Below are 11806 nucleotides of genomic sequence, written 5' to 3' on the forward strand. Positions count from 1 at the left end.
GAATTTGAGTATTGATTTGCAACTATGAGTAGTGTTTCATGACTTTATAATATGCACATGAGGAGGACGAAGGCGTTCATTCCTTAGGTAGCCTTCAGAGATATTTAGATACATTTGTTCCCTTCTTGTCACCCATGTTGTTGCTTGTGCCCTTTTATTGTTTATAGCCACATTACAAGCCTTAATTGCCCCATTGGTTACTAGTCCCAAGCTTGGCTTGGGGGAGCTATTAGTGAGTGAGGTGAGGGAGTTTGTGGTGTGCACTTTATTTGCACAATTTGGGTGGGTTTTGAGAAGTAATTTGTTCTTGATCATATTTTTGTTTTTATGAGTTTGAAAGTTGTATATATTTGAAAAAAATAAAAGTGTGATGAAAAAAAAGAAGTTCAAGAAAAAAAATGAGAAATATGAAAAAAAAAAAGAAAGTGAACTTCTAAGAAAAAAAAAAGAGGAAAAATGTTTGATGTTCAAATGTTCTAAGTGAAGGTTAATCAAAAGAAAAGAGAAAAAAGTTGAGTTTCAATGTAAATATTTCAAGTTATGAGTTCAAAGTTTGTTATTCACTCTTGTTCTACATTATCATATTTTTTTTATGAGTGAATTTGTGAGTGTTGGGATTGTTTTATTGTTTGGAGTATATTTGGTTGATGATGGAGTTGGTTATGTTGGAGATGTGTATGATCATTATTTTTGATCATGGGTTTATTAGGATTTGGCTCCCTTAATGCATAGCTTTTCTCTCACATAATCCCAAATTTATCCTACCCTTACCCTAACCTTACATTACAAGCTTTAAAGACCTTCCGACCTTGTGCATAGAAGTTATGTAAATGTGAAAGTGTTGTTTTTCAATGCAAGTTATGACTTGACATATTTCGAGTCGACTAGTAGATTGAGCGTTCAATGTTTTTATACACACGAGAGTGTGAGTTGGGAGGGCATTGTTCACATTAAAGGGGTTGGGTGGAGAGCGATCGAGTACATTCTTTACTCGCCACATAAATGAGAGTCGAGTGTGTGAGCACTAGTCTTGAATTCTATATGCTCTTGTGGTTTGCTCTACTTGACAATTGTTGGGGAGGAAGGGTGATTAGATGAATAAGATTGATTGACGTTGAAGCATGTTTGTTTAATTTTACCTTGAATCGTTGGCTTTTGATTTGTTGATTGGGGTGAAGTATGTTTTATATGTTCATTGATGAGCTCTTTGCTTAGGGACAAGCAAAGGTTTGGCTTGGGGGAGTTTGATATATCTATTTTATATAGTATTTTACCCCCGTCCCTTGGTCATAATTAGTAGTGTTTTTGGCCCTTTAGGGCCACTTTTATTACTAATATGTGTTTAAGGGCTCGGTTAGTCGGATCACGAGGTAATTGGACCACGTATTCGAGACCCGAGAGGAAATATGGATTGGGCCGAGAAATCTAGCCCAAATCGAAGTCCAAACCTTGAAGATGAAGCCGGGCCCGATCGGGCAAGCTTACGCCCGATCGGGCGAGCTGCGCGCATGCTAGCTGCCAAGGAGAGCCGCGCCCGATCGGGTGAGCGTAGGCTCGATCGGGCGCGGCAAAATAGTCTGGGCATAGGAAAAAAGGCGGGCCCGATCGGGCGCCCCCTTCGTTCGACCGGGCGCGTGTTTTGTTAGAACCTGACTAAGCTTTGTTTAATTCGTGTTTTAGGAGAGATATATATTCGTTTTGTACGGATAATTAATTACTTCTTTTTTCTTAGACTTTCTCTCTCTACTTAGTATTTTTCTCTCTCTAGAATTCTCTCTAAACTCTTGTTCTTAATTCCTTCATTAATTCCAGATTTGTTTTAGTACAATTTCTTCCCTCTTTAATTTCAGCTATTTTAATTATTTTCTTGTTTATGTTTTTAATTGTTTATTTGATTGGATTAGTTATGATGATTAGTGAGTAGTTTAATTCTAGGGTTTATGGGGATCCATAATTAATATGAAGGGATAGTTTGTTATTATTGATTGTTGAAATTGCATGATAATTTCCTATTGAATTGTTTTAATTCTTTGCAATTAGATTATGAATCGAGCAGATGTAATTTGATTGTGAATGTTTAGCAATATTGAATTGATGAATCGAGCAGATGTTGATTTAATATTAAAGGCTATTTTTAATAGGAACTTAGGTCTAATAAATTGCGAGAGCCTGTTAGATCCATGTTGGTTAATAAATTGCGAGAGCCTGTTAATCATGTTATTGATGCATTGTTAATTATTAATTGCTTCGTTCTATCCCGGAATATTAATTATTGGTGAACCTGTGACCCTAGGTTTCCTTATTATTGATTCTTTTCTCCCTAAACTCATCCTTCGTAGTATAGAATTCATATTTAAAATATTGGTTACTTAGATAATTTAGATTATAACAATTAATTAGAATTAAAAAGACTTGTTTCCCTGTGGAGTTCGACCCTACTTCCCTATCTATTGTAGTTAGTGATTTAGGTAATTATTTTTTATTAGGGGATACAACTTTACCCTGTCACTATATTTTAACAATCATCAAAGCATCCTCATATTCCATGCTATATTCACGAGTAATGCAAAAAGCTTTCGTTCAATGGATTTGGTTAAATGAATAGGCCCGGTGGTACCCTAGAGTATATGAATGGTACCCTTACTGAAGGGATTGCCATCTACTATCTTCAGTAGTGGTACATTTCATGTAGTGATATCCTTGTCATTGTAATTGGTATCTTGCAACACATCAGTAGAACTAAACTATGCTTTAATGGGAGTTGAACAAAACTTAATTACAGTGGTACCCTAGAATGTTTTAGTCGTACCCTATGATACTTTGGTGGATCCATCCGTTTCAATTCGTACAATTGTTAACTCTTAATGCGGTTGTATGTGTTGGAAATTGGTGTATCTTCCATTTTGTCTTTTCATCATACTCTCTTTTTATTTTTTATGTATTGTCCCATCGTAGTACTCCTATGTCAGTCATAGGTTTTCCTATCTCAGTAGGTGCTGTAGCTGAAGGTTTTCCTATCTCAAATTGTTCCACGACTGATGCGTAAAACCCTTCAGTTCGCCCCGCAGCAATCCCGGAAAGAATTCTTCAACAAACCCCTAACGCAAATCACGAATGATAGAGATGGAGGAATAAGGAATACAGAGAAGAAGGGTTCGAAATTCAAATTCAAAATTGGTTAGGAGGAGAAAATAAGGGTCTGAATTTCAGCGGGGAGAGAGAGTGAGAAGACAGATCGAAGGAGGGGTAAATGGAAGAGAGAGAAAAAATACCCTCAAGCAAATACAAAATAAGGAGTACTATACCAAATACATTTACAAAATACGATATACTATAAAAACGGGCTGACAAAAAACATAACGGAAGGTGATGTGGATTTCCACTCAATCATGAGAATTTACTAGCTTACCCCTAAACATGCATTTGCTAATGCATCTCAACACTCCATTTAGACAAGCTCGAAGAAGTAGTAATGCATAACGGTTATGTATGAGAAAATATATAACGTGTCCAACTGCGAATCAAACTAATATCACTACAAGCCACAGTGATATATTTTTAAGCCTTAGTTACACTAATTATATACCCCTAGACTCTAGTGTAGCTATCTATTCCTACACCCCCTTCCTAAACAACACCTAAACAATCCCAATAACCCCACTTTCTGCAATTGTGTAGTAACTGCACAATAACCACACTTTTTACCCCCTCATTAATTTTTTTTAAAGAAAAAAAAAACATCATTTCATTTTCTCTCTCCTTACCCATTTTTCTCCATTTTCTCTCTCTACACCCATTTTGTATTTTCTCTCCAAACCCATTGATATACTTTTTCTAATAGAAAATTTCTACGAATTAGTGACAAATTATCAATAAAAATTGTTCAATCATTACAAAATTCAACAAAACAAGGTCGAAATTCGAAAAAAATAAGATATTTTGTTCATATTTGGTTCAAAAACAAGTATGAACCCTAGGTTTTACTAAATTTTTGTTGTTATTGTATTTCAAAACAAAAATCGAAACATCAACAATGAAAAATGCATCAATGTAAGTATTTGCTATATTTTTAGGAATTTTTGTTCAAAAACTAGTCAGTTGATGATATTTTTTTTTTTTTGTACAGTGAAGAAAACAGTTCCAAAGAAGGAAAACATATGTTCTGGAAAAATTTAAGTATTAATAAAATTAATTCGTTGTGAATTTTTACTTTTGATAAATGTTCATTTTTATTTTGATAAATGCTCATCTATACATTTGTATACTATTATTCATATGTTTTTTCTATATTTTTTTTTTTAAAAAAAAACTATCATTTACATATTAATAGATAATTAATATAAATGCTCATTTATTTAATAATTCATAGTCATTCGTGTAATAATGTTCATTTTTTTCATAGTCTGAAGTGGAAAATTATTTGACGAATGTTCATTTTTTATTTTGGTAAATGTTCAATCACACAATAGTATTTGGTCATTCACAATTTCATATATTAACATACGATTATTAGAAATTTGATAAATGTTCATATTCTTTTGTTATCTACTTCAAATGTTTCATGAACATTTCAATTTTGAATATTTCAATATATGCATTTTCTCATATGAATATATGGTCAATCACATATTGATATATAGCTTCAAGAGTTCATTCGCGTATATATTTCATGTTCATCAATTGTTATCTTTCATGCATGATCATTTTCAAACTAATATATGCTCATTTATAAAGAAATAGTTGTTCATTTTCATATTGAATACGTAAATATGTTCATTTATGTGTTAATAGTTGTTCATTTTTATATCGATAAATGGTCATTTCCATACTAATATATATTCATTTATATACTAATAGATTTTCATTTCCATATCAATCATGTCAATTGTTATATTCACTCATTTTCATATTCATATAAATATTGGTTCAATTTAACACTTATTCTGATATTGCTCAAATCTAATACATTAATTTTTTTTTTCCTATTAGTTAAACAAAGAATCGTAGATATAGTGAGTTAGATCACACAATAGCAAGGAAAAAGGGAAGACATTACAACAAAAATAAGGAGATCAATAAGGCATGAATTCGTCAAGCAACATGAACCAATAACATGGGCTTGGATTTTTCAAATTCGGATCGAAACGTTTATTGTGTTGGATAATATGTGCGGAGTTGTATTGAATATTATAATATTTATTTTCATATTAATAGATATCCATTTTCATTCTAATCATTTCATTTTAATAGATAGATTTACATTGCAATAATAATGATATAAGATGTTAATTTATTAGATGTTTGTTTAAGTTTTAATATATTTTATTATATATAGAAAAATGTACAATTAATTTTTAATATTTATTCATTGTCATACATAAAGTTATTCATTTTGTAAGACACATATGTTCACTTTTAAATAATTATATGTTCATATTTATAAACATCTATTTTCATATAGATATATATTTATTACAAAGTACAATATTTATAAAAATGGTTATTCACATATTAATGTATATATGTTCATTTTCACTTCAATGCAAGTGTTATTATTATTATAAAGAAGACTAAAAGACAGTCAATTAAATTATTCAGCAATACCAATAAAATAGTGTCTATCCTATAAAACATGCATCAGATGCATGTAAATTTTTTTTTTTTTTTTTATTTTTTTTGAAGGAACAGATGCATGTAATTATAAAGCTACTAGTTGTTCAAACAAAAATTTATTATGTAAAAATTGTTCATTTTTATATTGATAAATGCACATCTTCATTATGATTCATTATCATTTTATTTTTAACAATTAAATGTATTTATTTTAAATAAAAATATACATATACTTAAATGTTCATTTTGATACTAAAACACCTATTATGTCATGAACATGTTATTTTTTTTTATATATAAAATATACTTCGTATTCTAGAATGTAATAGTAAACGTTTACGCATATGTAAATGAACATTAAAATAGTACATATTCATGTTGATATATGTTCATTTGCATATTAATGAATAGTCTATAACATATCTTAATACTTGTATGTTATTAGTTTTTAGATATAGAGTTATTTGTTCATAATAAATTTGTAATACTTGAAGGTTGTTTGTTTTTATTGATCACTAATAAATTTGTAAATGATACGTTAACCATAATAGATGAATTTTAATACTCCATGATTAGATGTTCAATTATAAATAATTAAATGTTTATTTACAATCATTAAAAAATATTGTTCATTTATAAACTAGTACATGTTCAATCACGGTGTATAAAAGTTTTCCAATAATTTTTCCTATTCAATTTTCGTAAATCACGAATACAGGACTGCTGCAAAAATCAATAATACTCAATTTTACCAAATTGAACCTACTAACAATCATTTTAAAAAACAAAAACAACAAATAATACAAAAGTAACAACCTACATTGCCAATAACAATAGCGATAACAAATGTAATTGAATAGGAAAAATACAACTAACTAAATTCAAATCAATAAAACCAAAATAATTGCAATCAAATAAAAAAAAAACACAAATACATAAATCAATTGAATAGAAGAAATTGCAATCAAACCATAAATTTAAACTAGATAAAAAAATCAAAATAAAAATACAACTATAAGAAAATGGAGAAAATAAATCTATAAAATTGACTCCATGGAATTGAGCTCGAAATCTCCATGGAAGAAGAGAGAGGGGAAAAAAACAATGGAGAAAGAAGATGAAATCAGTGAAAACAAAGAGAGAGAAAATGAAATTGGTGAAAAGAGGAGAGAGAAAATGAAGCAATTTGGTTATGTAAAAATATTTACATACTTTCTTGATTAGAAAGTAAAGAAAGAGGAAAAAAAACCAGCAAAAGATGTCACTAGATGATGAAATGACGTAATACAGAGGGGGGTGTAGGGGAAGCTGCATACACTAGAGTCTAGGGAAAAATTTGTATAGTTACACATATTAGTTATTAGTTAGTGAGCCCTACACTCTAGTGTAGGTAGGGGTACCTACACCCCATCTAAACGACACGTTTAGATTGCTTCCCCAGACCCAGTTCCTCATCCCATTAACCCACTCTATTATTTTATTAAAAAAAAAAATTTGCTACTAGAGTTTTAATACAGTGCCATTTTTCTTTTTTCACCTACATCTTCTCTTCCGTCACTCTACAAATCTCAAATCCTTTTTCTAAAATTAATTTGTTAGTTTCTCAATTTTAAACACTGACGAAACGACGAAGAAGATTTCGGTGATGACGATAGAAAACAATTTCGTTGCGAAATACACCGCCTTCATAATTCAATTTTAATTTGGATTGTATTGATTATTCAATGTTATTAGATGTCTTTTTAATCTCCTGTTTTTGCATTAAAATTTTGCAATATTATTCAATGATTAATATTTGTGTGTTCATACATACTTGACAGTACATATTTACAAATTGAATGTAAGTGTGCATAATTTGGTTGAGGATTTTAGTACTCTGTAGTCCGTACGAAATAAGCAAACAAGGGATTCGTGTGTTATATTAGTGATAGCCTTCTAGATTAGAGTTGTGTATATAGTTAGATTAGTTTTGTATTGAATAAATAAAATTACATATAATGTGTACTCAGAGTTTCAGATAATTAAATTGGTTGCTACTTTAAAAAATTGATAAAGAATATAATGGCTCTACTTTCTAATTCATTGAGTTATTTCCTCGTATTATAAGGATTTAATTTAGTTTAAAGCAGCTATTTCGCTTTGAAATGTTCATTTTCATTTTGATAGATGTTCATTATGATATTAATACATGATTTTTACATAAAAGTATATGGTCATTCACAATTTCACATATTAATATATGATTTTTAGAATTTTAATAAAATTCATATTTTAATCATTTTCTTCAGATATTTCATGTTCATTTCAATTTTGAATTTCAATATATGTCATTTCTTATGTAGATGTATGATAAATCAAATATTAATAGCTTTAAGAGTTTATTCATGTATATATTTCATGTTCTTTGATCATTACCTTTCATGGTCATTTTCACACTAATAAATGTTCAATTATATATTAATAGATGTTCATTTCCATGTTGAATTACGTAAATATGTTAATTATGTATTAATAGTTGTTCATTTCCATGTTGAATCACGTAAATATGTTCATTTATGTATTACTAGTTGTTCATTTCTATGTTGAATTATGTAAATATGTTCTTTTATGTATTAATAGTTGTTCATTTCCATATCACTAGATGGTCATTTCCACACTAATATATGTTCAATTCATTTATATATTAATATATATGTTCATTTATATTGATAGATGTTAATTTCCATATCAATCATGTCAATTGTACGTTATACTCATGCATGTTCATATTCATATGAAAATTGGTTTATTCTAATACTTATTCTTGCTCAAACCTAATACAATAACTTATATGTTTTTGTCTATTAGTTAAACAATGAACTATTGATATAGTGAGCTCGTTAAACCACACAATAGCAAGGAAAAAAGAAAGGCGACATAACTAAGAAAATCAAGAAGGCGTGGAGTTGCTAAGCAATATGAAACAACAATACGTGCTTGAATTCTTCGAATTTGAATTGAGAAGCAAGTTTAATTTATTTTGTTTGATTATACGTGTGGAATTGTATTATATATTTTAATATCTAATCTTTGAATCTTTGGTGATATACAATGTTATTTTGATTTTATTAAGAAGGAAATAAACCTTTTCTTTTCCCTGATTGAGTATTAATATAAATCACATCCTTTAAAAGCAAACATCTAGATAGTATATATATAATGATCATATTAGAAAAACAAGATGTTCATAAATAAAACATGTAGATAGTATATCTATAATTATCATGCATATTTGATGATATACAAATTCACTTAGCTTTGATTTTATAAGAATGAAGGAAACAATCCTTTTTCTTTTTCGTTGAGCACTACATACTATAACCAAATCCTTCAAAAATATATATATCTAGTGATCTAGCTAGTGCCTACTATATATACAATGGTCATACCAAAAAAGAAATTTGTTCATTAACAAAAAACTAAATGTTCATAATAACTTAAAGTTGTGATTGAGCATTACCATTTTAAAACAATTGTCAATTATATTTCTTAAAAGATTATTCGCTATATATTTCATAAGCTTCTCCTTGAGATTTAAATTCTTTGCCGTAAATTTCAGGCTTAATTAGTTGCTTCTTCATAAACCATATCATTTCTACTGCATAAATTTATAATCTACAATTATTGTAAGTGAACTTAAACAAGTTTAAAAATGATCAATCATCAATACATAAAATATTAAATAACAAAACTGCACATGATCAAATTTTAAAATTGTAAAATATAATATTATCAAAAACAAAACTGTATACACAAATGATCATTTGTCACTTTAAAAATGAACATTAATCTATTATTATATCACTAACAGAAGTACGTATGATAAATAAATGATAAGTAAAGAAAAGAATAAAAAAAATGAAGAAAAAAATGAAAACTAACAACGGAAGAAAAAAAGGAAAAATCAGGTTGTTAATTTTAAGAGGGAGTGTAGGTAGAACACCCCCTAGCACCCTAACTACCTACAAAATAATGTAGATTCATGGGGGGTGTAGGCAGAACACCCTACACTAGGGTGTAGGGTAAAATTTTCTATTAGTTAGCTAGTAATATTAAGTTATTTCTCAGTAATAAAATAATATAAAAACTTCAATCTGCAGTGGTATTCTTAATAGTTATAGTAATAGAAAATTCCTATCCAGTGATATAAATTCAGTGTTCGGTGGTAGACTTTAAGTAAATAGTCTTCAAAGCTAATTTACTTCAAAGCTATTTTACTTTATAAATTCTCTTATCTTTATAAATTCTCTTAATAATCTAGTAGCTGTGACGATTTTGTATCAGAGTCATACAGTTAAAAGCTAAATTAAGTTGTTAATAATTAAGTAAAATTGGAGAATACTAGGCCCTTTACTGAGTGTAAGAAACCTGATTTTAAGCATTATTATCATATTCATGAAAATACTAGTAATTTTGGCCCAGTCCTTAATTATATAGTAGATCAAATTGGCGAATTAAGATCGGAAGTTGATAACATACATGCTTGTTATATTAATATCGAAAATAAGATAGCAATAAGCACAACCGATATTAATAAAAAAGTAAGCGACCTAAACGAACAGGTTAAACAAGTTCAACTAGCTCTAACCAACAAAGTTAGGCATCAATTTGGAAAAGAAGTATCACCAAATAAAGAAAAAATTGTCCCATATAAATATAAATATCCTTTTTAAAATCTAGATAAAAATAAAAAGTTTACTGTAATACTCCCTAAAAGACCTACTAGTAACCAAGAAAAGAATAAAGAAACTAAACATGAGCCCTCATCTTCAGGAGAAAACACGCTTGATGAATTACAAATCCTATTCGACAAAGAAGAAGACCCTAATAAGCTTAACGAAATCATGAACTTAATTTCTAAAAAAGGGATTGCTTCGAATAATGAAATAGAGGAAAATAATTATGTTACTGTAGAAGAATACTTATATCAACAAATGGGATTAATAAAGTTGAATGATCAAGAATTTCTACCCATAGAAATTGTTCAACAAAAGATTGAAAACAAACTAGGTAAAAGAGTTATGGATAATAATGATGTTGGTGAAGAAATTATTAATGAAAATATTAATGTAAACAATGTTATCCAAAGACCTAGGTACCAAGGAGAAGGAAGTTGCACACGACCAAGATACATACCAGGGAAGACTACCCAGTTTAGTGTCAAGGTTATGCCTAACCATATACCTAAACAAGAAGAAGTGACTCTTGAACCTATAAGTCAAACGGGTTATAAGCTTAAATTAGATGGCGTAGGGGATAGACAAGATGTTTTAGATCAGTGGAAGAAGATTATGAGTAGTGTACTTAATTTAAATACTGAATGGAGTTCAGAAAATTTCTTAAATTATATAGAACATAGTCTCTATGGTTGTGTAGAAGACTGGTACGATGGAATAGATGAAGAAGTCAAAACTGCATTAAAAGCTAGTGAATCACCTACTAGAATGTTCAGGCAGTTATGTCAATACATTGAGTTAGAATTTATTGGTCCTAGAGCCGATCCTAATGAGAAACGAATGGAATATCAAAGAAAGATAAGTAATTTGTCCATTTGTAATATGAAATATGTCGAGAACTATATTATGGAATTTGAAACATATTATTATAAAATTGGCGAAAATGAAACAAATCTTGGAATGTTCTATGATAAATTACCAAGTCCTCTTAATGAAGAAATTAGTGAAAAATATCAGGAATGGAGAGAGAGATTCTTAGCTAGGGACGCCCTAGGTAATAGAATTGCTTTCCTAAGAAAGTGGATTGAAAAGAATTGTAGAGAAGTTGCAGGAACTCAACAAATGAAAAGATAATTTCTCACTTGTTGGGATTTCCCAAATAACTATGGATGTGAAAGTAAAAACTATAATAAAAGGAGAAACTATAAGAAAAATAAATGGATTGATCAAGAGGAGAAACTTATAAGAAGAAGTATTATAAACATAAATATAGAAAACCAAGTAGATTTTTCAGAAAGGCAACATATTGTCCTGAGAAAAAGAAAACATGCAAGTGTTGGTCTTGTGGAGAGCTAGGACATTATGCTAATGAATGTAAGAGAGCTAATCATAAACTAATGGAAGCCTTAGGAAGTTGGGATTACATAGAAATACCAGAAGACGAGGCTTTAGAATTGGCTTTAAGTAATAATAAAGGA

This window comes from Chenopodium album, chromosome 3 (assembly GCF_948465745.1).
Source record: "Chenopodium album chromosome 3, dcCheAlbu1.1, whole genome shotgun sequence".
Classification (NCBI taxonomy): domain Eukaryota; kingdom Viridiplantae; phylum Streptophyta; class Magnoliopsida; order Caryophyllales; family Amaranthaceae; genus Chenopodium; species Chenopodium album.